Genomic DNA, 27,940 nt, shown 5'->3' with positions numbered 1-27,940 from the left:
ACGATGACATACATGATCAATGAGGAGTAGTGCCAATTGAAGAAAAGCTTATTCAACACCGGTTGAGATGGTTTGGGCATGTCCACCGGAAACCCCCAGAGGCACCGGTGCATAGAGGCATCATAAGACCGAACAATAATGTGAAGAGAGGTAGAGGTCGACCAAACTTGACATGGGAGGAGGCAATCAAAAGGGACTTGAAGGAATGGAATATCCCAATGGAGTTGTGTTTGGATAGAAGTGCTTGGAAAGAAGCTATCCACGTGCCCGAACCGTGATTAGACTTTTTTCATTTTAGTGCTCTCAAAAGCTTTTCCTCTCCCCTTTCTCTCTCTTTCTCTTTTTGGTGACATCTTGTTGGGTTTCAACTCTGGCCTACCCCAACTTGCTTGAGACTAAAAGGCTATGTTGATGTTGAATGAAGCACACGGCGGACCCCTAATCCTCTTTAGAGCCCCACACAAGGGAATTCCCATACAAGGGCTAAATTCCTAGATAGGTAACTCCATGGATAGCTCCAGGCATTCTTAAAACGCATGTGGTGCTTGATTGTGGCCTCTTCTAGAAGCCCCCTATAGTTTATGCTATCAAATTTCCAACCAAAATGTTGTTGGCCTTAATCCATGCATTACAAGGTGATGGTGAAAGGGAAATGCACCTTGAGCCATTTCTATATTGCTTTTGGTGTTTTATGACCATAACAACCATATGGCTAACTAGTTTGCTGAAGTGTTTGATTGTAGAATTGACATGTTGATTTTAGAAGATCAAATGCAGAGAAACAACCCAGACTTACAAAAAGGGGCATATTGAGTAGGAAATGGACTTTGGGCCATTTCAACATTTGGATAAGTTAGAACCTATTCGAATATCTAAGAAGTTCGGATTTAGAATTTGGAGTTGCAAGGGCTATTTGAATCAAAGTCTGGAAGAAAAGAGCCAAATGGATTTAGAGAATCATTTGAGGCAATACCTATGACTTAGAATGTTTGGATGGACTCAAGATATATGTATATAAAAAGCCATAGAAGTACCTAAGACACTAGCCAAATGAAGGCAAGCAAAAAGGTGCCAAGTTTCAAGAAGTCAACTTGACTACTGTTGCACCGAACCTACACTAATAGGTCTAGTGTGCACCGGACCCGTCACTAGACGAGGCACGTAGAGACCATATTTTTAGGACCTTCAGAGTTTGGTGAACTGGACCAGGTCCAATGTGCACTAGATTTCCCTTTAGACCAGGCACATAGAGAGCTTGTTTTTGGAAGACCAGGAAGTTGGTACTTGGTGCACCGGACTAATAGTGTTTCCAACAGTCAGAAGGGAAGAACCTGGTAGAAGGGGAGGCCCGATCTTCTGTGAGGTATTATAACTTGATTAGGTGGAGATCTCAACGTTGATGATCTAAGCCTCCGAGCGAATGGATCCTCGCAATCACTACACCACTTCTCCGTTGGTTATCACCCATAACATACGAGTGACCTCGCCACGAAGGCTTATCCCTGCAAGTGCAATCAAGAACAGAAGCAAGAACAGGAAGAACGCAATCAAAACTGCATTGATCATGAGATGGGGTCTCACAAACCGATGAACGATGATATTGTTCGATGACAGATATGATCTAAGCAAAACCCAAACCCTAAGGTGGGGGCAGTTACTATTAAAATAGAGGTTATGGGCGTGCACAACCCCTAGAGGTACCCCTAATGGGCTCCAACACGATACAGGACCCAACGGACGGTATCGTAGCAGCAAAATAAAATCTGAGTGCTGACTTATTTCGATGATTCCCATTAACTCTAGATGAAATTTAAGGTGGAGCCAGTTGGGTTAGTTAGATAATCTTCTTATCTTTCCAACCTTATCAAGTCTGTTGCAATCGGAGTCCAGATGCGTCCTAGGCATCCATTTTAGTGTAGATTAGTCATAAAACCCGAGATGCAATCGCAGTCGAGTCGGACTTGATCTCCTTCCTATTCTGGACAACCTTGCTGCTCCTCCTCAACACCTTAGCCTTTCCCAAGTCCTTGATGGTCCTCTTCAAAGTTCCTAATCATTAAAACATCCATGGCACCAAGCGTAAGCTATAAAACACAATTGACTAGGTTAGAAACAAACTTGGAGATTCAGCTTTCGTGCATGTGCTCGTGTTATCGGTCCATGCATTGTTTTTATGTTGGTGATGTCCTCATTTTTCTCCCCCACTTGAATTGGAGTCATCCTCGACAAAGGCGGTGGCCAAGGGGGTGGTCAAGCAACCCTAGAATGTACAAGGCCTTTAGTCCCAAAAACAAGCGTCGCTGATTTCTAGCAGATTATGAACGTCATCTTGTTATGATGATTCCCATCAACTTCGAGCATGTTTTGACATGGGACCAGTTGGGTTAGAAAGCTTATCTCCTTAGCTTTCCAACAGTATCTAGGACATCGAAAACGGAGTTCGTATGTAGCCTGGGTGTTTGTTTTCACAAGATCCACTCCTGCAGCCCGAACCGGATTCGCGAATAAACTAGACTTCAACTCCCCTTGAGCTTGGGACTCTATGATTGATTGGGCCTTGACCATATAGTTGATATCCATGTACTCATCATTCTTCCCTTCTTGGTTTTGAGTCGTCCTTGACTCAAAGTCGTTGGCGCCTGCAAAAGGTGTTGATGTAGTGCTTGATGTCATCCAACCTTGCTCCTCTTCTTGAAGTTAACACTGTTGTTGTAAAAAGTACAAAGAAGGACAGGTGGAACTAGATGTGATATGGTTAGCTTGAACATAACCATCTAATTGATCATGTTGTTTCATGACAAAAAGTGATTTCTTATTTGAACAAATATATACTCGATGTACCATATATTCTCATTTCCAATTATATCTTCCAATAACATGACATGTATGTTTAGATAATCATGGCAAATCAGCAGTAAAAGAAAGTTTCTCCTCTAAATTATTTAGATTACATAAAATATTAAATTCAATATAGCCCAAAGTATTTAAAGAAGACAATAATTTCAGCTCATCATGCACACCATTGAAAGTTCTAATTTGAGCACAATTAACAGGATTGGAAGAAACAATATCAAGTTTGTGCTCAAGTTGTGGCATATAAGTAATAGAAGAATCATCACACAACTCTTTTTTATCACAAGAATTACTAGTACAATCATGATGTAATAAAGGTAACTCAAGTTTATTTTAAGGCATGACATCATTGGAAAAAACAAATTGTTCTCTCATAAGCATTTTCATATTAGCCCAAGTTTATGGTTTATCAGATGGAGTTAAGGACCCCACCAAGATAAAGCGGAATGGGTCAAAACACTAGTTGCCTTTTTGATCTTTTTCTGTTCACACATAAAATATTTTGCAAAAAGACAATCTATCTTAGTTTCCCACTCAATATATTTTTCAACATATATCATCCTAGGATGGAAAAGCATGAATAAAATCACTTGTGAAAGAAGTTGTAGGCTGGGGTAGACGAGTCTCCATCGTGTCCATCTGTTCAACAAGTCCTAAAACTCTCTTCAACCTTTCAGTGTTCATGTTGAGTGCATCACACATAACTCTCATCATGTCACGAGCTCCAGATGAAATGTTCTTGTCATTGTTAGTACAAAACAGAAACAAAGCAACAAGAAAAAGGTGTGAATCCTACAACTACTCTCAAGGATGGTGGTGGAACATAAGTTATGAAGCACCTTACCCCGCTCTTACAAGGTTAAGTGTTTGATCTTATTTACATTCAGAAGAATTTTTCATGCTCATAATTGTTTGATGTCTGTTTTTATAAAATTTCTTTTATATTGAGAACCCAATTTATTAATATGAGAACTTTGGTTCAAAAAATACTTTAATGGTAATATTGTTGGTATAATTATTATGAATTTTCAGAAATATTTAAAAATATATTTATTTATATTTTTGGGATATAAGGAAAAAAAAGTCAAACCCGAACCGCCTGGTCCGTGCCCGACCCCTCACCTCCCTACACTGGAAACCACGGGCTCTTTCTCTCCCCACTCATTTCCTCCATCAATGGAGCTACCACCTCTTCCTCTTCCCATTCACTATCTCGTTCTGTGACTCCCGCCATCAAGGGAGTTATGGAGCCGCTGCAACCCTTCCCCTCGCCGGTGCCCTCTCACCTCCCTCCTCCTCTCTATAAAAGGCAGTCAAGCCCCTCTCTCTCCCTCCACTGCCCATGCTCTCTCCCTCACCTCACCTCTCTCTCTCTCTCTCCCTCACGAAACCGGCTGCTGGAGCTCGCCGTGCCGAGCCCTCGCCCGAGCCCCTGCCACCCTCGACCGTGTTCGCCTGAGCCCAGACGCCTCGGACACGCTCGCCCGAGCCCCTATCGCCCCAGCCAAGCCCCTACTGTTCGTGTCCCGGTCGAGCCTCGTCGTTCCGCGCCCACGCCGAGCCCCTGCTGTCCCGATCGTGCCCCACCTAGCCACCGTCTGTCATCGAAGGTTAAAACAACCCGTATATTTTATTAATTTTTGAAATCACATTTGAGTTAGTTTATGAATTTAGTAATTATTGTTGTAATATTGGAATGTTGTGATTTGGAATTCATGTGTATGCGAATTATTGGGTAGATATATATGCGTGAATTGTTATTAGTCATGTATTTTGTTGACAATGATTTTAGAATATTGGAGTAGAAAGAAGTATGGCAAAATTTGATAGACATGTGTTAGTAGTAAAAATACTAGATAGATGATTTCATAATTCTGTTTACGATGAATTCTAGAGTTTATCTAGAAGTTATAATCCAAGGTTCATTTACGCTCACTAAATAAATAATGGAAACTTCGTAACACGGAATTAGTAAGTGGTGTAGAATTCATCATAATGCAAGAATTATAGGTCTAATTTATTATTAGATGTTTTGACCTCTGATTACTATAATGATGTTTTCTTTTAGAAAGAAATGATCAAACTAAAATGATATCATTATTCAGAATAGAAATAATTAATTGGCAATTTATTTCTGTAGAATTGGTTAAGTCATTATATCTAAGCTATGTCAGGTAAAATACTTTCATAGTCGCATGTCCATATAGCTTTCACCGGTGACAATCCAAAGTAGAGATTTTAGTGGATTAATAAACTAAATATGAATTAGGTTTTATTTTAGGCACTATTTATAGGTATTGTTTGTGTGGTATATGATTGTTCATGTAATGGGGAATTTTACATGTGTCATGGTGTATGTTTATTTATTTGGTGTATGTTTTCTTTTGTATGTAAGATATGTGAACCGATATTAGAAGCTGACTGTGTGGTAGAAGAACCAAACACGTTCGAAGATGACCCGCAGGACACGTTCGAGCAAGGCAAGTGGATTCTCCCTCTGCATTTCTTTTTGTACCCAAATAATGCATATAATAATGTTTACCTTTCGAATATTTGCATAATTTGATGGGATTTGCCTAAATAAGATTTTTTTAGAAATACCAACCCTATTCCTCGATTACCCTGGGATAAATACTATGCTTAGCAATTTGTGCTACTGCTCAACTTGATAATTATGATGACGCTCTTTAATGATATTGTTGTTCTGGAAACAAAATTTGTATTATGATGTTAACCCGATGGTTAAACACGATCATTTCATATTAAATGGAACATGGAGTGACCACCCAGGTTAACAGTGCAACCATGAGTGCTATAATGGCTCTGGCTTTGGTAATTAGCTCTATAGACTTAGTGATTAGAAACCCTACCTAAAAGATGGGCAAGAGGGGCGGCAGTGGTTTGGTGGTAGCTCATGTTAACATGGGGTGGTAGTCTTGGCTAAGTTACCTCGCCGAGAGGGTCATCAATACTAACCTGGAAACCTTAGCGGGTGGCTTTGTACTAAGGATATTTTGTGAAAGCCTCATAATGGATCCCTAGCCATTCACCTTGGAAGTATTTATGGGTCCGTACAATCCAGGCTAGAGGGGATACATGGCTTGTGGGTAAAGTTGTACCACCTCTGCAGAGTGTAAAACTAATATGTCATTTGTGCTCACGGTTAAGAGCAACCTGGACCCTCACATGATAATTGTACTTAAAGATGGAAAATAAATCGTGATCCGATGATTCATAAATGGTTTGCTTAAGTGGCTTCACTTAAGTGTTTTTGATATAATCATATGCTTATGTTTAATTGGGATACTTTGGGATACACTTACAACTAGTAAGTTAGGTGTTGTTAATAAAATAATGATCAACTAAAATGTTTACTGCTTAACCATAGCCTACCTTGTTAAACTTGCGTTTCTCCTCCCACTTGCTGAGCCCTGACCATAAGTGAGCTAACCCCTTACTAATATTTTGATTAGAGGGTGATGACGAAGACTTCACCGAAGATGTTGACGAGTACTAAGTCTAACGATGCGCCAGTCATCTTCCAGTGGGAGATTACCCTTGTTATTTCTGTTGTACTTTGATGATGATACTATTTAAAGACACTTATGTCTGGATGATGTAATAAACTTACTCTACTCTCTTTACACATTTATTGCATTGTATTTTGATATATTACACTTGTGACGTCAACATATGTGTGCAAAATGAATCCTGGCACACATATGCTATGTATTCGGTTTTGCCCCCAAAATCGGGTGTGATAGGTAGCAAATAGTGGCCGATGTGATAGCCCAAAGAGTGTGGGTGTGATTGCAAAGGAGCACCTGTTCTGCTCGAGAGAAAGGTGGAGCTTTGGAAAGGCTCACTAATATATATTTGTGGCACACAAGTCAGTAACAGATAACAATACTGAATAAGTGTCTAAAGTACTCATCCTAGCTGCTGGCCTAGAGAATGTATTAGAACAGTTGAAGTAGGACACAAATAAGGTAATAAGGATTTAGGTACAGCAAGGAAACAAGATAGAAATAAGATGAATCATAGAGGTGCACAGATCAATGGTGTTCCTGCTTATGCACACACTTTTCTCTTTTTTTGATTTTTTCTTTTTTCTTTGTTTTGTGTTGATTTTTTGTGCACTTACCTTTTATATTCTCTTTTTCACAAAAGTGCCGCAAAAACAAGAAACAACTCAAGAGTATCAAAAAAATTCACGTATGTCTGTTACAGATTTTCTGCTCTAACTTCAACAGACTGTTTGACAAATATAGCGACCTCAAACACAAAAATTCATAACACCAAAGTTCTAGATCTCTTTTTTCATTTCTTTTAGATATATGGTTTTGGATAACGAAAGTGGGAGAAAATTACCCTGCAAACAGACTGGTCCGAAATTTTAGGATCCCAAACTGATTTAATTCCAATACAAATAACTCCTTGGTAATGACGTTTTCTGGAAAACTCATAAATAAAAACATTGTACATAATTTTCTAACCTTCCCAGAAAGTACAAGAACACTAAATTCCAAGTTCACATGTGAGATCTATGCTCAAAATACCAAACTAGACAGAAACTAATCTCATAAGGACGTTATGATGAGATAAAATAGGATCAGTTTTGTAGATGAGATCTGTTTTGGAGATCGATTTTGTAGGATGGAAGTGGATGGAATAGATCAAACTGAACCAAAACAAATCTAAACCAGCAACCAAACTCAACCTAGGACACAAACTCAGAAGTGCGGACTCCAAAACAAAATTGTGCAAATGTTAAGGCGATGGTTTTAGGTCGGGGTGAACTGATCGTAATTTTTTGGCTTTTTTCTGGACTATGGGACGAAACAAAATGAATCTAAAGGTAGGATTATGCCTCACGGGCAACCTAAATCTTGATACCACTTGATAGAGGGCAAAGCCCGATCTTCTATGAGGTATGATAACTTGATTAGGTGGAGATCTCGACATTGATGATCTAGGGCTCCGAGCGAAGGGATCCTCGCAGTCACTACACCACTGCTCCATTGGTCATCACCCATGACACACGAGTGACCTTGCCACGAAGGTTTATCCTTGCAAGCACGATCAAGAACACAAAGCAAGAACATGAAGATCATAATCAAAACTGTATTGATCACGAGGTGGGATCTCACAAACCGATGAACGGTGATGTTGTTCGATGACAGATATGATCTAAGCAAAACCCAAACCCTAATGTGGAGGCGGCTATGGTCAAAATAGAGGTTAGGGGCATGCACAACCCCTAAAGGTACCCCTAATGGCTCCAACACGATACACGGCTCAACAGACGATGTCACAGCACCAAAACAGAATCAGGATGCTAACTTGTTTTGACGATTCTTGTTGACTTTGGATGAATTTTAAAGTGGTTCTAGTTGGGTTGGAAATCTTATCTCCTTAACTTTCATCCATATAAAGCCCAACCTAATCGAAGTTCAGATGCATCCTTGGTGTCCATTTTAGTGCAGATTGGTCCTGGACTCCAAGTTAGAGACGAAGTTGAGTCAAACTTGGCTTTCTCTTGTTGTGAATGCCCTAGCTTATCCTCCTTGACATCTTGGCATTTCCTAAGTCCTTTATGGTCCTCTCAAAGGTTTCTAATCATCAAAACATCCATGGCACAAAGCGTAGGCTCTAAAATACAATTGACTAAGTAAGAACGAACCTGGAGATTTAGTTGTCGTGCGCGTGCTTGTGTTGTCGGCCAATGCATTATTTGTATGGGAGTGATGTCCTCATCAGACCCAACAATCTAATGACGTGGCATTGACGTGGTAGGTATGGTGTGCATTGGACTAGGTCTGGTGCACACTGAGAAGCTGACACCTTTACCCAACTGTCATTTATGTGGCAGGCATAGTCAGAGGTTCGGTGCACCAAACCTGGTACAATAAGAGGTCTTGTTCGATCATCTTTAGAAAAAATAGGAGTGGATTTCCAATGACTCTATGGGCTCGGGGAGCCTATAAGTATGACACCAACCAATGTGTTTGACATCCAAGAGCTTAACTACAAGTTATATACACAAGAGCAACACATCTAAGTGATTAAAGTGTTTCAAGTGCCACAAATTGTGTAGTGAGCTTAGAGATAGCCATCCCTTGTGAGAAAACTAATATAGCACTTATGTGAGCTAAAGTTGTGGAGTTGTGTTGTGATCTTTGAGCCTTGGAGCTAAGCTCCCTTTGAGAAATTGTAAAGTAGGCAAGAGACTCCTAGTTGTGGAGAGTCTTGCAGAGACTCGATCTTACTTGAGAAAAGATAAAGGGAACTCGAGTTCGATCTTAGTGATCACTTGAGTGAGGAAAGGGTTGAGAGAGTCTCGGTCCTTACTGGACTCCCCAACAGAGACGTAGGTTTCATTTGGAAACCAAACTCCGGTAAACAAATTGTTGTGTTTTTGTGTCTATGATTTTGCACTTTATTTTCCACCTTTCCTCCATAAAGTTCATACTTGCTTTGCACTTAACTTACAATTCATATTGTTGCTAAGCCCAATTCTACACTTAATTTATTAGCAACATATTGCAAGTTTGTGCTTATACTAATCTCAAACTAATCCATCTTGTTCTAATCACTTAGAATTATATATTTTGGATAAAGTTTTGTGTTTTGAGTTAATTTTTTAGGTTTTTTCTATTCACCCCCTCTAGGCGACTTTCAGATGGCCACGCTACAAATGCATTTGGTGGGATCTTGCAAGACTTATAGTCTCTTCCGATACAACTATTACAATGACATGCGCAAGAGTCAAGTGGTAAGAGGTGTTTCTAACATCACTTCTAACGACTGGACCTAAACCTAGAGCAAGCGCTAATGATAGCGGTCTAACTAACCTAAGCACTTTGCAAAGCACTACGCTAATCATGGAGTGATTCCTTAAGCAGTTGGATCTCTAGGGCTATTGTATTTGAGCCTCAACTAAATGTCTATCTTCCTTAGCTCCCACACCCTCAAATGGCCAATTTGGTGCTTATTTATAACCTACATGGCCAAGATTAGTCATTGAAAAAAATGCTAGACATTTGCATTTCATTGGATGGTCCAACTGCCTATCGGACAATTTTTCATGGTACGATGCCTCCGAATTACACCATATGCCCTAGTTGTTTATTTCTAGATGTTATAGCCTAACGACTAGTTATTCATTGGTCCAATGTCGTATATGGTTATGCTCATCAAACTATACTCTCCTTGGTCTGACGCCCTGTAGATAGCTCCTCAAGAGCATCTAGACATTGTCCAACTATAGACTAGGGTCTAATGGTCCTCATCCTTCACACTATCTAGTGGGCCATTTAGTGAACAATATCTCCATTTGGTTCAACATTGTCTAGGCTAGAGGTACAACAGTCTCGTTCGATGCCCTATCCTCAACCGGTTTGGTGTGACGCCTCTACCGTATCGCCAACGCTTTTGGTGAATAGTACAGGCCCAAAACATTTATAAGGACAACTAGTAGCATATGGTCAGATGCTCCGACACAAGTGTCCAACACCCCTGTAATGTCTTCTATTGTTTGTTTCTTTGTGATCTTAGCGTCTGACTTTTGTTCTATCTTATGTCTTAGACTCTTACTCATTGTTGTTGATCTGCAATGAGTCTTTAAGTCTTTCTTGAGGTGTTGATCATCTTGATCACCACTTTGCATTGTTCGAGTCCATGGTGCGTCCTTTAAACTATGTCCATACACACTAGCAAATAATGTTAGTCTAAATGGTTATGTTGTTTATCAAACATCAAATGGGCCTTGGTCCATTCTCCTTACAACGAGGATGTAGGTTAATGGTAAGCAACCAAACCTCACGATCATACTAGTTCATCTATTGCCCATATGGTTTGCACTCCAAACTATTCTTGCAATTACATATATATTTATTAGTTGTATCATACTAGGTCATTTTCTCTTTGCACAACTAGCTTTAAGCTTTTATCTCTTGCTTAGTAAAGGAGCATGTTATTTACATACATATCTTGCACAAGCTACTATAATAAAAGATAGTCTAGGATAAAACTAGAGCAAGTAGATGTTTCCATATATACAAACATATTGGCTGTAGAAGTAATTATAAATTTGGAAGAGCATTTCTATAGTCTTTTTAGCCCCCTCTGGCCGTATTGGTCCTCTAAAGATATACTCCCTCCATCCTGTCCAAATTGATTTGTATAGGTTGTCTGATTTAGAGCCACCTCTAAAGATATACTCCATCCAAAAATAAAATTTGTTTTGGCTTTTAGTGGATTCATACAATACTTTGTGCATGTGTTCTGTATATGTGTCTATATTCATCATCATCCAGTTGAATATAGACATAATAAAATTCAAGACAAGAGCTAAAACGAATAATATTTTGGAACGGGGTAGTAGTTATTTATTGAGAATGCTTAAAATACCCGTTGTCTTTGTAAATATGTTTCTAGTGGCGGCTCATTTCGTAAAAACCTTTTTTTTAAAAAAAAAGAAGAAGACGTCTTTACATATGGTTTTATAGTAGTCATTTTAACCTAGCTAGAGTTTTATTGCTTTCGAAATAGAGGTAGTAGATTCTAACCCAATAGCTAGCAGGGACGATAGTTGAAACGTTTGCTTTGCCTTGGTGAAATACATAGGAGACATTATAAAATGAGTGGAATGCAATTGTCTAATTATTAGCCAAATTTCTGACTAAAGGCACGAATGTAAAACCGTGGTCCTTTCTCTCCGCACTGAAGGCAGTCACCAACAAGAAGACCTTAGTTAGTAGCACGTTGAGTACGAACAAATACATATCGATTAGTCACACCATGGTTTAGTACCTTTGTCGCTCGCACAATTAAGTCCTCAGATAGCTAACTGATCGATGTGAGCAGCTAACCAATTGATGTACATATCCTAGCGCAGCTAAAACTACATGGTGCATTGAGTAACTTCTAGATGGGTATATTGAGCCATATATGCTCCGGTGTGCGTACTTTATCTGACGACGTGGCGCATTGTGGCGGAGTAAGCGCGCACATTATTATTAGTTTCTAAAGTCAACACACCGTTAAAAGTTCAATGCACACATGTGTGCGTTACTGTACTATGTCGGGGATTCATGTTTTGCGAGCGCGACGACTGTAATTTATGTATGCAATGAATTGTAAAAGTGGAGCGACGAACTGTTTAATGCTGTATATGATATGGAATGCATTGAACTTGACACGTTGTGTCACTTGCATCACCGAACTCAGCAAAATGGGTTATCTAACCTAGTCAGTCTATATAAAAACTCTCCAAAACCGATTTGTTCAAACCGAATACCGATGTGGCGTGCCACGTTGGAGCACGGTAACTGAAGTTCGAGGGCCCAAGTGATAAAGCATGCCAAGTTTGGAGACCCATGTGACAACATGCCAGGCTTGAGCATCCAAGTGAATCTACCGTGGCACGCCACGTCGACATCCGGTTTAAGCAAACCTGGTTTTGTACGGTTTTGCATTGGCCGCGTAATTTAGAGAATCCGTTTTAATTGGTTTTCTAACTTCGGTGACCCAAGCGACACAGTGTGCCAAATTCTAGGACCACTAACATATAATAATAAGTATCGTCTCAACCTGAAAACTATGTGATGATTTTCAAATTTAACATGTCAAATAGACACCGCACATGTAGAGTGTAAGGAAAATGGACCCCGGGCCATTTGGCTAAAAGGATTTTGGTGTTTGATGATCAACATAACATGTAGACTAATGTGTTTGCTAGTGTTTGTATTTATAGTTCACAGGAAGCGAAGAGGATTGGACTAAGACACTGAGGATGCAACACCTCAAAATAAGACATAAAAAGAAGCGTAGAAGTCCAAGACTCAAGAACAAAAGAAGCCCAAGGAATCAGCGAAGAAATCCATAGAGAGCGCAGTCAGACAGCGCACTAGTGGTGCACCGGATAGTGAACAGTACCTATCCGGTGGGACACCCGGGCAGTCTGCGCAGAGAAGCCCACACCGAGCGCTCTCGGGCTGTAGCACCGGACCGTTCGTTGTGCACCGGACAGTCTGGGTAACGGTCGGATCCAACGGTCGGCTGCTACAGACCCCAACGGTCGGCTGATGTGGCAGGGCACCGGATAGTGAATAGTACTTGTCCGGTGTGCACTGGACCCCAACGGTCGGCTGACGTGGCAGGGCACCGGATAGTGAATAGTACTTGTCCAGTGCGCCCATCGATAAAAAGCTGCTAATTCTATCCAATGACTATAATTGTGGGGGAAGGATATAAATACCCCCAACCAGCCATTTGGAGGTGTGGGAGTCCAAGCAACATACCAAGGCATATTGTAGAAATTTCCATGTGCTCAAACACCTAAGTGCTTAATAGAATCACTCGATGATTAGCGAAGGTGCTTTGCGAAGTGCTTAGGTTAGTTAGACCGCATTAGCGCTTGCTCTAGGTGAATCCTAGTTAGTTGAGTGAGTTTAGAAAAACCACGACCCCTCGGCTCTTGCATGAACCGTTGTAATTGTACCAAGTGGGGCGAGAGTCTTGTGAGACCATGACAACCGCGTTTGTGTCACGGCCGCCACCGTGTCACAGAGGGAATGAGGCCCACGACGTTTTTGGGACAGAAGCGGAGCACCACTTGCGCGTGGAGAAGGCCCACGGCTCTCTACGGAGTTACTCGACCGAGGTGCTTGACCCTCACGTGGGCTACCCTTTGCGTAGGGGCACCAACGAGGATTAGTCAGAACCTTACGTGGTTTCGGATACCCCGGTAAAAATACATGCGTCATCCATGAGAGTTTGCATCTCTAACTTAATATTTACCTTCCGCATTTATATTAAGAGTTTTAATCTTGTCTTTCTAGTTAGATTATTTAGAATTGAAACTTAGCCTTTGTGGTAGAGATAGCAACACTTAGACAAAACCTAGTTTGCACATTCTAGATTTTTTATTTGCATAGGTTTTGCTCTAGGGATTTATTTGTGGCCTAGATTAGACAAAGTTTTAGAAGTCCTAATTCAACCCCCCTCTTAGGCGTCATTGTTTCCTTTAATTGGTATGTTTGGCTCATTTGAAATGTTTTAGCTTCACTGCTAAAAGAGCCGACACTTTTTAGAGGAAGGGGATGGATACTCATAGGCCACCACACTTCGACGACACTAACTTCCCATATTATAGTGCTAGAATGACTTGTTACCTAGAGGTCGTTGATCTAGGTGTTTGGAGAGTTACTCGCGACGGGATGAAACCTCCCAAAAATCCCGAGTAACCCACCACGAGTGAGGAAAAAGAAATTCATTTAAATGCTAGAGCCAAAAATTGATTGTATGAATCTCTTAGCATGGAAATTTTTAATCAAGTTTTTACATTAAAAACTACTAATGAGATTTGGCTAAAATTACATGAGCTCCATAACGGCACATCCAATGTTTGTAAGCAAAAACATTGTCTAGCTTTAAATGATTATAATTCTTTTGCCATGAAAGGAAATGAGCTTGTTAGAGACATGTACTCTCGTTTGAATCTAACCATCAATGAGCTCAATTCTGTTGACATTAATAAGCTAGGTGATGCAGACATTGTGGGGAAGATTATCTCCCTACTACCACAACAAAGATATGAGAGCATCATCATTATTCTTCACAACATGGAGGACTTGAGTCAAATGACTCTGACCATTGTTATTGGAAAAATTGTTGCATTTGAGATGTCGCGAAAAATGGGTCGACAAGATGAGCCAACTTCTTCAAGGCCATATGCTTTTGCATGTGATGAAAAGAGCAAAGGAAATAAGAAGGCTCGCACTCCAAGTTCCTCAAGTGAAGAAGAGGAGGAAGAAGAAAGTGATGATGATGAAGATAATCAACCATCAACATCATCCTCCGAAGATGAAGAAATAATCCGACGTATCAGAAAGGTAATGGGGATGATCCGCAAGATTGATCTAATGGGTGTGCCTCTGTAGGTCAAGGATCTTCTCTTTAACATTGACAAGAAAAAGCAAAGAAAGAGAGGATACTTCGCATGCGGGGAAAAGGGCCACTTCAGGGACAGCTGTCCAAACATGGCTAAACCCACAAAGGGGAGGAGCAAAGGCAAGGCGCTTAGAAGTGTTAAAACTTGGGATGACTCTCCAAGCGAAGATGAACCTCAAAGGACACGCAGCCACCGATCCTCATCACGCTCATCATGGTCATCATGCAAGTGCCTTATGGCAAGAGGTAAAATGAGTATCCCAACCTCTAGTGATGACGATAGTAGTGATGATGATGAAGGTGAGGGAAAGCCTCCTTAGATGAGCTTGCGAAAGCCGTTAAATGTTTTGAGGATGTATGCACTAAACAAAAGGCTCAACTTAAAACTTTGAAAAATAAGTTGATTAGCTCTCAAGATGATTATAAATGTTTGCTAAAATTTTTTGAGACATTTGCAAATTTAAACTATGAGCTATCAATTAAAATTGAGCAATTAGAGTCTAATGCTACATCCTCAGCTACCAACGATAGCCTTATTAAAAGAATGAAAAACTTAAGGCTAAGTTAGCTAGCTCTCAAGAAGCAATTGAAAAATTGCTAGAGAAAATGGAAATTCTTAGCATACACAACAATGAGCTAACTACTAAGCTAGAAAACATTGGTAGCACCCTATGGGCATCTTTAGTTGAAATTCCTAAAATTATTAAGAAAGATGCTTCTACATCTTGCTTTAATTTAAGTAATGATTCTAACCACTGCAACCAAGTTCTTGTTGAGAATATTGTTGTAGAAACATGTTCGAATGAGGTTACAAGGGAGAATGAGCAATTAAGGCAAGAAGTGGCTCACCTTAGTAAGGCTTTGTATGCCAAGAAAGGAAAAGCCAAACAAATCCAACCTCCTCAGAATAACACCACTGCGGGAGTGAACAAGCCTGTGGAGGGCGAAATTGTGATTTGTAGACTATGCCACAAGGAAGGCCACAACTCTTACCAATGCAAGGTGATGACCGAGGATAAGCAAAAACAAAAGCTCAAGCAAAAGCCAACAAACAAAACCTCCAACACCTACATCAATAAGGTAAATAAAAAGGCTGCTACACCATATTTGATCAAGAAGAAAAAGAATGGAAAGGTGATACCAATCAAGGCCAACAAGCAAGTCAACAAAAGAAAGGGGGCCAAACGCATCTGGGTGCTAAAGAAGATTATCTCAACCATAAAAAGCACCAAGAAGGTTTGGATCCCAAGAGGGAAGTGAGAATCCGAAGGACTTTGGGGAATTTGGAGACTTGACAAAATTGGGATATATATCATGGGATGCATCATATTGGATCAAGTCTATTGCCAAGTGCGTTAGTGAATACTTTGGACCCAAATTCTCCAACCATGACTAAGGTAACTAGATTTATTGTATTTCCTTTTTAAGATATGCATATCTATTTCTTATATCTAGTTTTTACCTTACATGCCTAGGTTTACATGTGGTATTTACTTTTGATTAAAATACATACATACTAGGTAAATCATATGGTAGGAATGCTCATTTTAAATTCATATACTTAAGCAAACCTACATGGTTTAAATTGTTTAGTTCAGCACGACATAGCTTTTTGAACATTCCTAAGTAAATGATACTCCAATAGATATTTTCATATGACATATCCTACAATTGATAACCTTCAATGCTTCAATTGGTATCATTTAACTTATATGTGCCAAAGATCGGATTATAGATAAATTGCCCCTCTTGATATCAAAAATCAAAATGCAAGTCTCATGCAAGTATTCAAAACTTGTATGCACACTTTCAGGGAGAGGTTACTCTATAATCTAAGTCTTTGAGGCTAATACTTATTTTCAAGTCTATTATGTGTAGTAGTCTCATTGAAGAAAAATGGAGTCCCCGGAGAAAGACAATAAGCTTCAACTACAAATCTACAAGTATTTTCATGTCTCACAAGACTACAATTGGTATCATCTACATGTCTTATCCAATGTTTGATTAGACTATATTTCATATCTTACGCTTCCCATGTTGCTAAATGCATATGTTGTCAAAATTTATCTTTTACCTATGCATAGGGGGAGTTAGTCTAATTAAATCATAGCTTGCAACTCTCTTTCTGATGTGCTTTTTCCTAAGTAGAGGATCTCAGTCAGGGGAGTATTTCTTCGTCTATGACAAATGGGGAGAATATTCTTCAAAAGGGAGAACACTCTTTTAGGGGAGTAATCTTTTAGAACTTCAATTGGTAAATCTTTTAGAGGGCAAGTATTATTGCTTCCTATATGCTTTTAATGTCTTCCTTTTCGGTGGTTGATGCCAAAGGGGGAGAAGTTTTAGGGACCAAAGCATGAAAAATATATCAAACACCAAACACCACCAAATTTAATTTTTTAAATCCTAGACCTTACAACTGGTTTTGGTCTTTCAAGTATCTTTGATCTAAAATAGGAAGTAAGTGAATTATGGAGTTAGGGGGAAGCTTAAGTCCATAATCTCACTTTGAGGGGACACTCATGCATCCTAGCAACTATATTGCATATTTTCATTGAAATGTTTGTTATATTTGTTTGCTTTGGTTGTGTTGTCATCAATCACCAAAAAGGGGGAGATTGTAAGGAAAATGGACCCCGGACCATTTGGCTAAAAGGATTTTGGTGTTTGATGATCAACATAACCTATGGACTAATGTGTTTGCTAGTGTTTGTATTTATAGTTCACAGGATGCGAAGAGGATTGGACTAAGGCACTGAGGATGCAACACTTCAAAAGAAGTCATAAAAAGAAGCGTAGAAGTCCAAGACTCAAGAACAAAAGAAGCCCAAGGTATAAGCAAAGAAATACATAGAGAGGGCAGTCCGCCAGCGCACCGGTGGTGCACCGGACAGTGAACAATACATGTTCGGTGTGCACCGAACAGTCCGATGGGACACCCGGGCAGTCTACGCAGAGAGGCCCACAACGAGCGCTCTCTGGTTATAGCACCAGACCGGACAGTCTGGGTAACGGTCGGATCCAACGGTCGGCTGCTATAGACCCCAACGGTCGGCTGATGAGGCAGGGCATCGAGAAGTGAATAGTACTTGTCTGGTGTGCACTGGACTGTCCGGTGCGCCCGTCGACAAAAACTGCTGCTTCTGTCCAATGGCTATAATTATGGGGGGAGGATATAAATCCCCCAACCGGCCATTTGGAGGTGTGGGAGCCAAGCAACATACCAAGGCATATTGTAGAAATTTCCAAGTGCTCAAACACCCAAGTGCTTAATAGAATCACTCCGTGATTAGCGTGGGTGCTTTGCGAAGTGCTTAGGTTAGTTAGACCGCATTAGCGTTTGCTCTAGATGGATTCTAGTTAGTTGAGTGAGTTTAGAAAAACCATAACCCATCGGCTCTTGCGTGAGCCATTGTAATTGTACTGAGTGGGGTGAGAGTCTTGCGAGACCATGACAAACGCGTTTGTGTCACGGCCGCCACCGTGTACCGGAAAGAACGAGGCCCGCGGTGTTTTTGGACGGAAGCTTGATAGTGGAGACGGCGGGGAGCATTTGAGAGGAGACAGAAGCGGAGCACCACTTACACGTGGAGAAGGCCCACGACTCTCTACGGAGTTACTCGACCGAGGTGCTTGGCCCTCGCATGGGCTACCCTTTGCGTAGGGGCACCAACGAGGATTAGTCGGAACCTTGCGTGGTTCCGGATACCTTGGTAAAAAATACCGGCGTCATCCACGAGAGTTTGCATCTCTACCTTGATCTTTACCTTCCGCATTTATATTAAGTATTTAAGTTTCGATATTGTTTTTCTAGTTAGATTATTTAGAATTGAAACTTAACCTTTGCGGTAGAGATAGCAACACTTAGACAAAACCTACTTTGTGCATTCTAGATTATTCATTTGCATAGGTTTTGCTCTAGGATTTATTTGTGGCCTAGATTAGAGAAATTTTTAGAAGTCCTAATTCACCCCCTCTTAGGCGTCACCGTTTCCTTCGTAGAGAACACATTTCCAACCGATAGTTAATAATTATAATCAAATAGCTTCTTGTCGTATCATCTAAAAATTGAATCTTCCTATAGCTTGGTTCTTGGAGATACATAGTTTCCTGTATAAGAATTCATTTTCTTCTCTCCTCTAATATATACTACTCTATTAATAACCTAATATAGGCACCGGGTGCTACCACGGCTTCCACACAAAAAATAGTGTACAACGAGCACTAAAACTCATGCCGCTACTCTAGAAATTTGGGGCTAACCACCAGACTACACATACCTTAGTGTTTAACAATAAACAATAATTATATAACAACCGTAGCAAAGCATGGACAACTGGCTAGTATTATTATAAACACTAAACAATCAGTCATTTGTCATTTTTCCATTATTCAGATAAAATAACCACTTTAGAGCTAGTTTGGTAACTTAATTTTTCCAAAGGATTCCTATTTTTTTAAGAGAAAATGAATTAATTTTTCCTTAAGAATATGTAAATCCCTTAGAAAAATAGGGTTCCTAAACTAGCCTTTAATAGGATCGCTAGTTAAATTATTTTCAACACGGTTATCACGGCTAAAAACTAGATTGGTCACCATGTCTTCATTGAAATCTTTCCGGTGGTAGCTTAAGAAATTCGGAAATAAAAATAAATGCAAGAATTTTAAGAGGATCTAGTCCAACTTCTATATTTTTGGAAAAGCTTCAGTGGGACGTTGTGAATCCGTGGTCGAGGTTTGCTGTCTCCTCTTGGCTTTCTTCTTTGTAATCTTCCTCTTCTCTTTCTTTCTTTTCTTTATTTTTCCTTTCTTTAATCCCTCTTTCATTTCTTCTTCATCTACAACTTCTCTTTATATATATATATATATATATATATATATATATATATATATATATATATATATATATATATATATATATATATATATATATATAAGGCTATTGGGAGCCATGGGCTTCATAATATACTAGAACATTAGGCGCCCCTTCGGGCGCCCTACAGTGGTTAAAGGCAGAAGATAATAACTATGTAAATGGCATGGCCTAAAAAGAACCACTTGCATTTCCAGCTATTCAATTTTAATATTTTCAGTATATACAGTCGACAGAGAGAACAACTTGCAAGCAGAACATACAGCTATATCGTTGTCTATCGAGCTATCCTACAGTACCTCCTCCTCTTCTTCTTGGTGTTGCTGTCTGTCAGTCTTCAGCCAAACTTTCCATGTACAGTTAGTGGGTGTTAAATGTTCACTCAATGATCGGTCCTGTTGTTGTTATGCACAGGGACGGTGGGTGAGACGTCGAAAGGCCATTACGCTCCGCCTCCTATCTGGCGTGCGAGAGCTCCCTCGACGCAAGGTTGAACATCTCCTTTAGGCGCGCGGACGAACTGGAAAGGGCGTTCTTCTCGATCCGCTTCTGGTGCCTGGTGCTCTTCGACCACTCGATTCCCAGGGAGACCTGCACATTGCTTGCTCTTTGCTTGGGAGCGAGGTCCTCGACCTGGTACTTGATGTGGAGCTGGAAAAAAACAAGAGAGGAGCACAGGTCAGAATCCAGATGTGCCGTGTTTCTCTTCTTCTGCTGGTATGAAGAAAATCGGCGCAGCGGGCTTGATCTTTCCTGTGGTGATTAGAATGGACCTCCTGCAGTTTTTTTTGCCGCCACATAGACACAACTACCCCTTGACCACATTACAGCACAGAATATCATAACACTAACTAATTGACCAAATGACAAGCATTTTGTTTCTGATAAAAGGAAGGTTTTATATGTTTCAAGATCGTTACATCGAGTAATTTAGAAGCTAGAAATACTCCATCTAACAGACTTCAAAATTTTCGATAAAGAAAACGGGGACTTCTGACAAGCTGGTTTAAATTATGTCACCCTTCTGTTACGGTAACACGTTTAGTATACAAGAACATAAGGTAAAAATTAAAAGGTGGCGCATGTTTCCCACATGGAGAGAAAAAAAACTCTTGACTTATCTCCTCTAGTTGTAGGTGGTTTTACATTTAGATTCTGCTACTCCCCAGTTCCTATTCAAGTTTTTGTTCTGTTTTGCAATGGCATGGTCAAACTACACTTGCCAGGTGATAATATGTGGAAACAGACAATCTGCCACAATCCAATACACAGGAAAGGAGGAACTTTGCCAACACAACAAGCAGAAGAGCATGCAAATTCAACCCAGAACGCCAGAGAGGAAGAAGATTCAGTTACGTATACAAACCGTAAAGAAGTCGCCAAGAAGGACTCCTTGGAGCTCCATCACCTCTTCGATAACCCATCCTTTCTTATTAGGCATAAGAGATTTCTGCTGGGTTCCTGTCACTTCTCCGCCAACGGGAGACAGCTTCTTGCTGAACTTGTAATGGATATGTCGTTGATACTCATTGGGTTTATCTGATTCCCACTGTGTAGCCGAGTACTTCTGGCATCCAACTTTCTCCATTACCTTCATTTCCAAGGATCCTCCTGCAAACACCTCCATAAGCGAGGCCATCTAGCAAGAGTTACATGAATGTCAGTTTCAGCCTCTTATGATGGACCACAATATAGGTAGTTAATGAACTTGCACAAGTGCAGGACTGCAAGTGTATATTTAGATTTGCCATACAAGTCGCCTGAACTTACATTGGTCGAAATGGTCGAGGAGAAAACTTCAGTCATCTAAAGGCTCTTGGCATCCTCAATACCAACAAAGACCCCACTGTCCTCACTCTGAAGGGTGTTAATTTGGGATTGTTCTTCAGCAAGCTGTACTTTAAGCTCTATGCTCAGAGATATTGCCTTCCATAATGCCATTATTGTCCTGTAGAGCACAAACAATATTTATTCCGGAAAAAACATATAAATCATGCAAAAGATATTGCAAGAATCAAGACAGTTAGTTGCGACACAAGTTATTTCCAGAGTTTGATTCATAAGAGCCATATGACATACACTCGATGTGTTTAAGGAAGCTGGGCATTTACCTATTGGCCACACTAAATGATGCAAAAGACTGCAAGCAGAACTTAAGCTTTCCATTGTCCATGCTCTTTGCACCATGCTTTGCATCCATGCCTCTACCTTTGTGAAGAGTTATTATAATGGATGGACTCCATGATGATATTGATTGAGGTATTCCCTGTATGTCTTCAATATCCTCCCATAGAAAGTAAAATTTTGTTTTCCTCCCAAACATGCTTGAATAAAACCCAATTGTTCTTGGAGATAAGAAAACTTGACCCTGAAATTAAAAGTATAAGAGTCTGTCAGTTGACTGGACATGTAGTGAGCTATTCAGAGCCATTGAGAACACATGAACACAGTGAGTTGATCCAATAAATCAAACAAAATCAATAGCATATATACAAATATTTAAATCACATAGCATGGAAGGAACAATATGACCATGTCTTTCCAAAAAATGAAATCAATGCACAAGACATCGCTGGCTTACATCTTCAGTTGGTTTCTCTTTCGAAATCACAACATATGAGATTGTAAGAAAATGTTCCTGAATGTTCTCTACTTTTCAATAAAAAATATAAATCAAATGTTACATCTTTCATAATTCAGGAAAATTTGTGCACGCAAACACTTTTTAAGTATTATCCCTCAGCATTCTTCCACAGGTAAAAAGGATCATAAAACATATATTTATCATTCAATCTAATAATTTATGTAAGAAAAAAATCAAACGATTACCTGTGTAGGCAATTTCCTCTTCAAGTAGCAGGTAAAACTGCTGATGAGAAATTCTTCTACTGGCAAAGAGAAGAGTTCCTAGAATGGTCCGAGGAGACCTCAGTGTCATCTGTCAAAAGTTATGAAATCAGATACGGAAAGTCACGCAGTAACAGGCTAACAACGTACAGTAACAGTGTACTTCCTAGCAGAAAGGAATGGAAACTCTCACCTTCTTACCAACCTCTTTCTCCATTTTGCTCAGATACTCAGTGACCATGCCGGTCCCTTTTGAGTTGTTCAAGAAAATCCTCAGATGCAACTTGGTCCTATGATTAGTGTGTTGAGCCTGGGAAAGGGAACGAAGGGAGGGTGATCGAATGCATTACTTACCCGGGCAAGCTCCCTGATCTCAAGGTCACTGTATTATATGACATAGAAGATCATGATTATTAATTTATTATATATATAATTGGAGTCTACATTATATTTCAAGTAGCATTTAAGTGTCCTCACATTACCATCAAATGTAGTAGGTAATAATTTAAATGGTTCCGGCCTCACCTATATAGGGGAAATTAAAAGGTAACGACAACTTGAAAGAAGAAAGAAAGTAGTATTCACTTAGACATTAAGAGATAACACGACTTGTTTGCTGAAAGAATCAATTCCTGCAAATGCGTGCCTGACCCCAAAATACAAACAACTACAGATGAAAAGATAGAGCATAAAAAAGAGAACAAAAAATTAGAATGCAGGTCCAAATAGATGCAATGATAGAGGGGGTTATTAAGCCAAAACACTGGACTGATATAGCAATGTAACTATAGCAATTAAGGACTTTCAACTTTTAAGCAATATCCCTTTTAACAGAGCTTTTAAAGAACCATTTGCAATTTAAAATCATACAATATCCTTTTAAGTGAGGAGAGAGCATGGAAACACATATTAAAGACATAGAAAAGTTTCTTGCCCATAACATTTTAAACATGAATTAGAAATACCTTCAGAAGCCAATCCAATAAGATGGAATAACATAGTTAATCCGTAATTATATAAAAAAAGGAGTATCTCTTGCAGGTGACCAAAGGAACAAAGGTTAGTAAGAACTCTTTCCTTCTAGGAATATATTGCACCATGGACTCACCTTTTAGCGGTAAAAGAATATCCCTTCCCTTTGGAAATATTATACCTCAATCTCATTTTGTATGAGAGAAAACGACATATAAAAAGCTATGATTCAGCATACACAAACATGAAAGAAACATATTTACTGGAAGTGTACGAACGAATGGATGGGGGTCTCGGTTGGGGCAGCAAAAGGCTAAGGTATGTGGATAGTAAACTCTCTTAGATTTTGCAATATTTTAGAAAAAACACATAGGGTTTGCAATATTTTAGAAAAAAGGGAGAAAAGGCATGCATGCTTGCTGCTGTAGATGGTTAGTGCAACGCGAAACTGAAATTTATAGCTGGACTAACATTGAGTTTTTGCAAAGTAAAAATCAGAGAGATGAATGAATCACGCATGGAAGCTACAGTAAGCAATGAAAAAGGAAAAAATGAAGGCAACCGATCTCTTTACCCTAGAAAGCGACGGTCGGAGGAAGTAGAGGCCGATGGAAGCAGCTATGCTGCCACTGTCGTCCTCGACATCATCATCACCTCCAGCTAGTGATACAGTCAAGGAGACGTCGCAAGCAGCAACAAAGACGTGCCCAAGATTTCCCCCCTTTTTTAATACAACGAGGTTAAAATCCTTATAGAATCACAACAGCTGCAGTGAGGCTCCACGTAGTCCAATAAAACATGAAACATATAAAAGGCAAGCAAAAATCCTGAACTCCTGAAGCATACATTTTACCAGATGAAGCACGAAACCCTAATAAGCTCAAATCGGGGCAAATCTGCTTATCCCTAATCCAACAGCAAGGCCGATCATCCAACTCTAACGAAACATGAAGCACGAAACCCTAATAAGCTCAAATCGGGGCAAATCTGCTTATCCCTAATCCAACAGCAAGGTCGATCATCCAACTCTAATGAAACCCTAATAAGCTCAAATCGGGGCAAATCTGCTTATCCCTAATCCAACAGCAAGGTCGATCATCCAACTCTAAATGTGCGTGCAATTCAAGGTTATAATCGTGCGGCCGAAGCCGCCAAACCCATGGAGTCGTCTAGCGATGAACTAAGAGGAGGGAGGAGCAGGAAGGAGGCACGTACCCGTTTTGTTCTATGGCTTCAACCTCTAGCTCCTCCGGATCCTCGTCCTCGCCCTCGTCGTCGGTGGCGGGGAAAACGGAGGAGGGGTCACCAGGGAAGGCGGAGTCAGCACCGGAGGCGAGCTCGAGCTCGGAGGCGAGGAAGGCCGCAAAGTCATCGCTCCCGCTCGACGACGACGGGGACGGGGACGGCGCCTCGATGAGGCTCATGGGCGCGGCGCCAAGGGCAGAACCGCAAAAGGGTTGGTGAGACTGGAGGGCGCTTGGGAGAAGTTGTGAGGAACCATGGCAGGGACATTTGGCGAGGGCGGTGGCGAAGGCCCGCACGGACGGAGGCGGCCGGGTGCGACGGTTGCGGGTCGCGGTATGGGCAGATCCAGAATCGGAGAGGGAGGGGGCAAGGGGCGGACACAACTCTATTGTTATGTATTCTATTCGATTGAATGAAATTCGGGTCCGAGTCCACGCCACGTGTTCGCATGCGCTGCCCGCCGTGCGCGTGAAATGAGGGGGTGGCTTCAATCCATAGCGTCTTTTAACTAAAGGTAATGGTGTAAGCCATAGCCGCTCCCTGCACCACCCGACCAAACCCGCCTCCACGCCCATATCCCTGCATGCGCGCCTTTTGTTTCCATTTGCATGTGCAACAAAATTAGAAGACATGCGCATAAATTTAGGAGATTGATTGACATGCATAGAAACAGAAAATATGATTTGAATGTTTTATTCTGTCCATAAATATAGAATCTCTATAACAGCCATGCAACTAATCCCGTTAGAAATATTTTATGATATATACTGATACAAATTATGCTACACGATGTAGGTATTTATGCAATACGGTACGTCGCATAAAAAATTAGTTTCCTGCTGCATGTGCACAAATTTAGTATATCAAGAATGTGTATTGAGAGGAAATATATTGGCATGCATAAAACAAAAAATCTAATTTAAATGCTTTATTTCTCCCATAAATATAGGATCTATACAAATAGTCATATAGCTACGCTCATTAGAACCAGTTTATGATATATACTGATGCTAATTATGCTACATGGTGTAGATATTTATGTAGTGTAGTACACCGCATAAAAAATTTGTTGTCTGCTCCATGCGCACAGATTTAGGATGTTAAGAATGTGCGTCGAAAGGCAATTGATTTGCATGCAATTTAAATGATTTATTTTGTCCATAAAAATAGGATCTCTATAATAGCCATGCATCTAGGCTCATTACAAACAATATATGATATATACTGATACTAATTATGTTACACGGTGAAGATATTTATGCATTACGGTACACTACTTAAAAATTGGCATGCGGGTCAATGTTTAGACGCATATACATGTTCGATCGTAAAAACCTTTAATTTTGAGTGTAAAACCTATCAGTTTTGATCGTAAATACCGAGCTAACGTAAATGTTAGAAACCTCATATACACATTGGGTTAGGTAACGAGATAATGCATACAAATCTATAAACGTTTGCGTAAAATATAAATAGAAATATCATAAACAGACAACAGATGGAAGGTTCGACATTGACCAAAATGTATGTCGTAAACACTTAACGTTGGCATAAATATGTATACACAGAAGCATAAAAACATGCCGTCGCAAACGCCCTAAGGGAGCCGTCGCCCGCCGCACGCGCCTCTAGGATCCGACGCTGCTCGCGTCTAGGGGAGACCGCCGTCGCAGCTCGCCCCTAGGGAAGTCTGCCGCCGCCGATCCTATCTCAGATGTGTTGCCTGTGACGACGCTACGTCCGTTCACCAACCACGAACTCGTCGTCCGCCCGTCGCGGACCCCTTATGTCCACACCGGAACCGCTCAGTCGCTCGTCGGCCAGAGTCATGCTCCGTCCGCATCGGATCGCGCCAGAACCACGAGCTCGCATGTCGGCCATCGCCGTCGTGGTCCACCCGCGTCGGATTAGCCCGCCCACACGCGTTGGTTCCGCCGTCGCGCAACCGTTGCAGCCGCCGCAGCCCCATGGTGCCCCGGGGAATCGCAAGGTCGGGCGCGCACGGATGGGACCAGCAGCGGCAGCAGGTTCCTGCATGGTCGCCACGCTAGCGGTCGCCGTCGCGCGTTCGGCCAGCACCGCTCGAGCTGGATTCATCCGCCCGCAACTCTGCCGCGCTGAAACCCTAATTCGTGGTGGTCTCGGGTAGTTTTTATAGACGACTCGAGGACAGGTCTGTTTGAGGTGGTGTGGCTGAACCGAAAGGTGGCGTTGGGTCAGGGCTTCCGGCCACTCTTTGGAAGCTCAAGGCTCCTAATAGATAAACTATATATATATATAATCTTTGGCTTTTAATAAACAAGAAAATCCTGACCTAATGAGACGTTCCGGTTCAACCACACCACCTCACTTTTCCAATCGAACCACACTTGATGCCTATGTTTCACTTCAGTCAATCCACGTTTCCTAGTGGATTCACACTGCCATCATTCATATCCCTTTCGTGGCGCCCTCGCCTCCGTCGCCTCCCCAAACCGCTGGTGATCCGTACGATGACTTTTAGGGTGTGTTTGGTTGCGGGACAGCCAGGGCAGGGACATCCTCTGGCGTCCTCTCTCATCCCTCCAATTTTGAGGGATAACTGGGGACAACACTGAGATAGTTCTGTCCCAACCCTTGACCCTGAACCAAACAACCTTATTTGAGGGATCGTCTCATCCCGTACCGTCCTGTCATTGCAACCAAACGCATCTCTCTTCTCGTCCTTCGCTCGAACAGGGCCAACGATACACCACCCCTTGCCGCCTGCCTAGCCAGCGCCATCGCCCCCACCCGATGACCCCCCCGTTGCCGGTGAACCAGCCACAACCCCATCTCAAGGACGACGACAAGGAAGCAGATGTCGCCACTGCCAAAACTAATGGGTCTAAGGCGGATCCTCATCCCACCCATCTCGCCTGCTCCTCGCCAGATCGTCAACCACATGATTGCTTGTGCTGCTGCTGCTTGCAGGTGGGCTCTGACGGTCCGGTAACTGCTTGTGATTGCAAACACAACCAAACTTGTTAGTATTTCGACCCTTGGTGGATGAATGGGGCCTGCATTAGGTGAATGTTCTTGTTTTTCATCTTCAGATGTTGCGCTTTATGTTCCAATAGACGTATCAGTATAGTTGTAGCCAAGGACTTAATCATTTTCTTTTCCCCTTTTGACTGCTAGTAGTCAGGGAAATTGGGCTTAAGGGCTTCAGTTCAG

General features: G+C 41.1%; 1 pseudogene; it reads right to left on the bottom strand.

Moving 5' to 3' along the window:
- Positions 1-19,881: 19,881 nt before the first annotated feature.
- LOC103654429 (C2 and GRAM domain-containing protein At1g03370-like) lies at positions 19,882-22,619 on the bottom strand (annotated as a pseudogene).
- Between the last annotated feature and the right edge of the window lie 5,321 nt (positions 22,620-27,940).

Source organism: Zea mays, chromosome 4, assembly GCF_902167145.1.
Source record: "Zea mays cultivar B73 chromosome 4, Zm-B73-REFERENCE-NAM-5.0, whole genome shotgun sequence".
NCBI classification, from domain to species: Eukaryota; Viridiplantae; Streptophyta; class Magnoliopsida; order Poales; family Poaceae; genus Zea; species Zea mays.
Note: the sequence above shows the minus strand (reverse complement) of the source record. Positions and strands in the feature narration are given on the sequence as shown.